Source organism: Strigops habroptila, chromosome 3, assembly GCF_004027225.2.
Source record: "Strigops habroptila isolate Jane chromosome 3, bStrHab1.2.pri, whole genome shotgun sequence".
Taxonomy (NCBI): Eukaryota; Metazoa; Chordata; class Aves; order Psittaciformes; family Psittacidae; genus Strigops; species Strigops habroptila.
In genome coordinates, this window is record NC_044279.2 from 7,321,428 (window position 1) to 7,327,427 (window position 6,000).

The window sequence follows — 6,000 nt, forward strand, 5'->3', positions numbered from 1 at the left end:
GGGCTGAGGGACGCCGGGCTGCCGAGTTAAACGTGGGTCGCTGTGCCAAGAGGGGAAGAGTCTCGGTCCTCCGGAGGAGTGTGATTTAGTGCGTCTGGCGGCCCTCCGATGGTCACCGGGAGGTCACCGCAGCCATACGGCTGGCCCAAAGGCTGCTTGGATTTATTCACCACTTGACACTTCGAGCCGTGCTTCCAGTTCTCAATTCGTTTGTGGTTAGTGTGTTTGTTTTTACAGTGAGGAATACTTTTGCCTGTTGCCTGTAGAGGAAGGACCCAGGCTTTTACAGTTATGACTACCGATAAGTGAAAACACAGCTCCCGATCATCATCTTGTGTTTTACGTGCAGTCAGGCTGTGTTGTGACAAGGAGACGAGTATGTGATACTTGCAAACGCCTACCCGAACAGACGCAAATGCAGATCTTCCCTTGGTCTCGTCAGAGTACCCGGGAGAATCCCATTGGCTCCAGTAATAGTGACTGACCCTAACACTTAGAATAACAACATAAAATTAGTGAGAGGAAAGCAATTTGGATATTAAGAGTAGTGATTTGTATCCTGGCTGCGTGCGTGGGCACAGCCAGACCTGCATTCTCCTGTGCAAGGTGCTGTCCAAACACCACAGATAGAGCATAGCTGGGTCTGAAAAGCAAGGGGGGGAAATAGGCTTAATGGTGAAGCAATATAAGAAAATATGCCTAATGGTAAAATTTATTAGACTCTGGAAAATTAAATTCATGGGGGAGGTTATTGAAACCTCACAGATTGGGTAAGGGTGTAATTTTCTATTAAATTGCTAAGTGGAAAATCCCAGAGGCAATCAATATGCTACTTTTGGAATTTTCCTAAACTTCGCTGTAAGACTTTGTGAAAGGAAACTGGGCTAACGTACTATTTAAAATCCTGCTTTATGTATTTTTGGGAAGATGCTGAAGCAGCAAAGGTAGATGGATGTCATATGCTGTTTGCTAAATTGTGTAGGTCCAATTAATCTCACGGTGAAGCCGGGTCTGAAATGCAGCAGCAGCATGCCTCAATTTTGTGTACAGAAAGAGTATTTTCTCTTCTCTTTTTATTTCCTCCCCAAGCAGTCTGCTGATTCCTGTCTGCTAACTTTATTTGCAAGACTTAAAGCATTGCTGAAACTGCTGTGTTTGACTCTCATCCTTGCTGGGACAATAGGAGAATTTTTATAAAGCATAAGGCCTTCATTTACTGTTGGACTCACATGATGGGCTTTATCCTGCATTTGCCAAAGGAATGCGCCACAAAAAGAAAAAGGTCTTTTCTGTTTTGCTCCGTTTCCTCAATTTTGTGAAATGTTTCGGGGTATAACTTATGAAAAAGCAATGGCACTGTTCTACCAGCTGCTCTTTCCTTTTAGTTCTTCCTTCTCTGGATTTTTTTGTGTAATGGGACACTCATGACGTGAAATGACATTTCAGTCTGAACACTGGAAGCTGCAGCTTCAAGTAGGGGTTTATGAGAGTTTGCACATCCCCTTTTTCATTAGTATTTCTCATTGTGCTTCTCGTGAATTAGATTCATTCTTTCCTACATGCAGAAGAAGCTTGGCCCTGCAAGCAGACCGAATTCTGGTTACTTGAGTACATCTTGTGATTTTCATTTATGAAAGTAGCAGCCAGTTTGGATACCTAGGTCCCGATCCTGTCATCTCATCTGCATAAAAGTGAATTAGAAACTGGGACAAGGTGACTTTAGGTCAAAGTCTTCTAGTTATCCACATGACATGTGGGAGGATCCGGTGGCTGAAAACCAAGCTTTCCGTCCTGTGCTGCTAAAGTTCCTCAGCCGTCACTTAGAAACAACCGCTTCCAGCACTCAAGGCTCCCATGTACAGTAAATCGTGAGCCTGCTGTGGGGCATTTTGGGGTGGGTAGCCTACAGTTGTGCTCAGACTATCTGCTCATTTGTCACAGGCCACTGTGGCATTGTTCTAGCTGAGGACACCCGGAGATGGAAGTTGTCTTTATCCCATTGGAATGGCTGCCTTGTGTCACGCTGGGTAGTCACCGGCTGCATCGCTGTGGCAGCCGAGGGGCTTAGGATAAAGTGCACCAGCTCCAAGGAGCAGCCAGCATTTAACTTCATCTTCTATTTCAATTCATGTCTCAGTATCCCATTGTTATTATTACATATTAAGAACCCACAGTTCTTTTTTTCTGGTGAAAATATGGACAATTCCGAGCATTTTGTGTATATTCATGAAGAGTCGCAAAGAATTTCCTCAATCAAACCATTAATTGAGTAATTGTGTTTTTTGAAATGCCATGAAATTAGCCAACTAAATAAGGGCTTTATCTTGCAACATACCCCAAGTCATTATGATTATCCCTGACTATTTCCTAGTTACCATTTTATTATGCTGCAAGTTACTTTCAATATATCCCCTCCCCATTCGAACTGATTTTAATTTTCCCAACAATTTTCTGGTGTGTAAAATGCTTATATTTTTTTTTTTTTCCCATTTCAAATGCTAGATCCCAAACTAACCAATTAAATATAATTAATCCAGTAATGCCTCAGTATTAACAGCAGCGGTGCTCTCCACATCAGGATGTTCCAGACTTTTTCTTTGCTTCCAGGCTCACAGATGTGCCCAGTTAATTGCAGCATTTTGATTATTAGTCAGAAAGTGGATGGTGCAGGACAAAGAAGACTGAAGGATCCTGGATCTGAGGAGAATTATACGGGTATACTAAGAGCACAGCTCTTCAGTTGGAAAAATTATCCTGGGAAAAGTCTCCCAAACTCGATGATTTGATCTGAGGCTTTACATCTAATGTCAAGGAATCCATTCAAGGTCGGGTGAAGTAAGAAGAGGCTGCTGGCTCTCACATTAATAGCATCATGATTACTACTCATCTTGGAGCCTGGAGAGGTTCAGTGTTAGGAGGCAGGAGGAGGCTGAAGAGGTAAATTGGAGATCAGGAGCTGCACAGGTGACAGGTTAATCGGTTAGCTATTTTGGTTAGTTATGTGTAATAAATGTCATTGAGGATTTAGGTGCTAGCTGTGGTAGTGCTTTTCCCTTGCAGGTTTCCAGAGCTGGTTTTGTGGTCACGCAAAATACGTAGGCAGTACTTTTTCTCAGCTCCCAGCATGAAAATAGGTGATGTTGGTGCTGTGTCTGACTACAAACCTTCTCTTTTGGGAGGCTTTCATGTTGGCACATCCAAGGACTGGGTTATTACAGAGGTAGGTTTCTGGATGTCCTGAAGCAGTCTGAAGCTAGGAGTGCAGTTTAACTTTTCTGACCCCACTTAAGTTCTTCCTGTACCATTTCAGTTAGAGTACTCGACATACCTCCTGCACCTAAAGAGGGACTGCAAGAAAGCTTTTTACATGGGCATGTAGGGACAGGACAAGGGGGTATGGCTTTAAACTGACAGAGGGGAGACTGAGATTAGACGTTAGGCAGAAGCTCTTCCCTGTGAGGGTGCTGAGGCACTGGCACAGGGTGCCCAGAGAAGCTGTGGCTGCCCCATCTCTGGCAGTGTTCAAGGCCAGGTTGGACACAGGGGCTTGGAGCAACCTGCTCTAGTGGAAGGTGTCCCTGCCCATGGCAGGGGGTTGGAACTGGATGAGCTTTAAGGTCCTTTCCAACCCAAACCAGTCTGTAATCTTATTATGTCTCTATAGTTACTCTCTTTTTCCATCAGGACACTGTTTTGAAATGGCTTCTTGTCCATTCTGCTGCTCATTAATCTTCCTCATATAAATTTAAAAGAAAAAAACTAGAGGACAATGTTTTCATCTGTTTGCCAGCTCAAGGAGACCAAAACATTCCAGAACTGTTTCAACAGTAAAAAATATAACTGAATCTATGTACAAAGTGTTCTTTGTGTGTGTGGTTACAAACCCTCTGTATATTTCTGTATCGGAATGCAAACCCCACTGTAAGGCTGGGCTTTTCCTCCCCTCTGTCTTTTTATGTGTGGCCTGGACTGAGACTGCAAGGAAAGGCAGTATAGTCTAAAAGTCAAAGTTTGCTCTGACCAAATACTTGTAGGATAATTGGATATTAAATTATTAATTCTTCCCTAGGACAAACCAGTTCTCAGATTTGAATTCTGGGATGAGTGGGTGAGGAGGCTGAGCTCTAAGCAACATATGTGGTTGGAGGATAAAGAAGAAAAGGTCTCACAATGCTTTTATGAAAGCTAATGTGGAAAAGTAAATGATATATACTTTTACTTATATACTATATATATACTTATATACTTATATATACACTTATATACTATATACACCCATATACATGCATGCCCCGTGCTGCTTTGCGATGTGGAGAAGTCAGTCATAAGCTGCACAGTTTGCCCTTTCTCCCACTTACAAGGCAATGTGCTTCAAGGGAACTGAGGGCAATGTGGGTAGGGCTCATTATTTTGCTTGGAACTTTGTTTTTCTGTGCTATATAAAGAGTAATGGTGCTTACAAATTTTAGTGTGGATGTGTCTTTGCACCATTACCACCTCTGTCTGTAGAGATGAAGTGTAAAGCCAGGCTGGCATTCCAGGAAGGGGCATGTTTGAGCTGTGGGTAGTTCAGGAGTCGACGTTAATCCCAATGGCCTGAGCACAGCTAGTTGTAAGCAGTCCCATTCCTGATGAATGCTACAGGCACGCATTGCAGCAAGCTCAGCTCAGGGCCCAGCAGCCCAGTGAGTCCCCTGCTAGGAGTTCAAAGAGGGTTATGCTACTAATCATACCTACGTTTTTGTGTCAGTTTGCTTCAATCACAGCAGCTGAAGGCAGATGTAAGAGCACAGCAGTGGAAAGAGTCAATCACTTGGAGCTACGGATGGAAAATGAATGCAGAATCAGCTGCAGGAACAATAGAATTTAGCAACGTTAGGCAGCTCGTTGAGGCTGCAGGATGAAGAAGCCCAGAAAACAGCCATCCTCCTTTAAGTCCTGACTGAGACTGATGTGGGGACATTATGCTGTTCCTCCCCAGCCCAGCCTTCTTGCCGTTCCCAGCTTGCCATGGGGAGCTGCTCTCTGTGTCTCCATTCTGCCTTGATCCTCTTCCGTTTCTCCTGCCACACATTAGTAAATGCACTTGCACGAAAATCAATGGGAGTTTGAAAACTAAAAGTAATGCGTGCTTTGGTATGCTACTAATCCACTTATTTGGATCCTCTTACTGCTCCTCTGGGCTGCCCTGATCCTCTCTATCAGCCCACCCAGCTGCTCTGATCTGCTCTCTAAACTTCTGCTGTGGCTATATCAGCATCCCTGTCAACTCACAGGGCTGCTGCCTCGACGCCTTCAATCCCCTCTCCCAATGAGAGTCTCTCTACTAAATTCTAATCCTTGTAGCTCAGAATACTGATGTAAGCTAAAATAAATTTATGAACAGTTGCTGCAGCTCCTACTAAGATGTTCTATTTCCCTAAATGTTTTCAAACAGTCCTTACATTTCAGGCTGGAGAAATAGCTTAAGACACGTTCATAACCACCTGCCTGCTTTTCAGGTCTTAAAAAAAAAAAAAAGAAATCTCATTGCAAGGTACAATGTCGTTCAAAATCTACTCACACATGCACTTTTTAAAGAGAGATTATGTGAATGTAATATCTGTGTCAGGCTGGAGACTGACAACATCTGAAACTGCTGCTTTTATTCAGCAGTAAGATATATGCAGCAGCATTTTCATTAATGTGCCCACCCCCGATTTCTCCTCAGAGATGTGTAGATATTGAAGACTCCATCACCCATTCAAACCTTGACCTCTCTGCTGAGGCAGAATGGGTATTTTCTGTGAGATGGACGCATCCTGCAGGGATCAAGCTGACAACACAAAGTACGATCATTTAGTAACATCTTTGAGAGATTTCTTGCCTGGGTTGAATAGAAGCTAATGAACTCTAACTTAGAAGTACAATACTTTACACTCAACCATTTATCTTCTCTGTACACATAAAATTGAAGAACGATAGATGTTTTAATGAGCTTTTCTACCATCCAGCAAGATC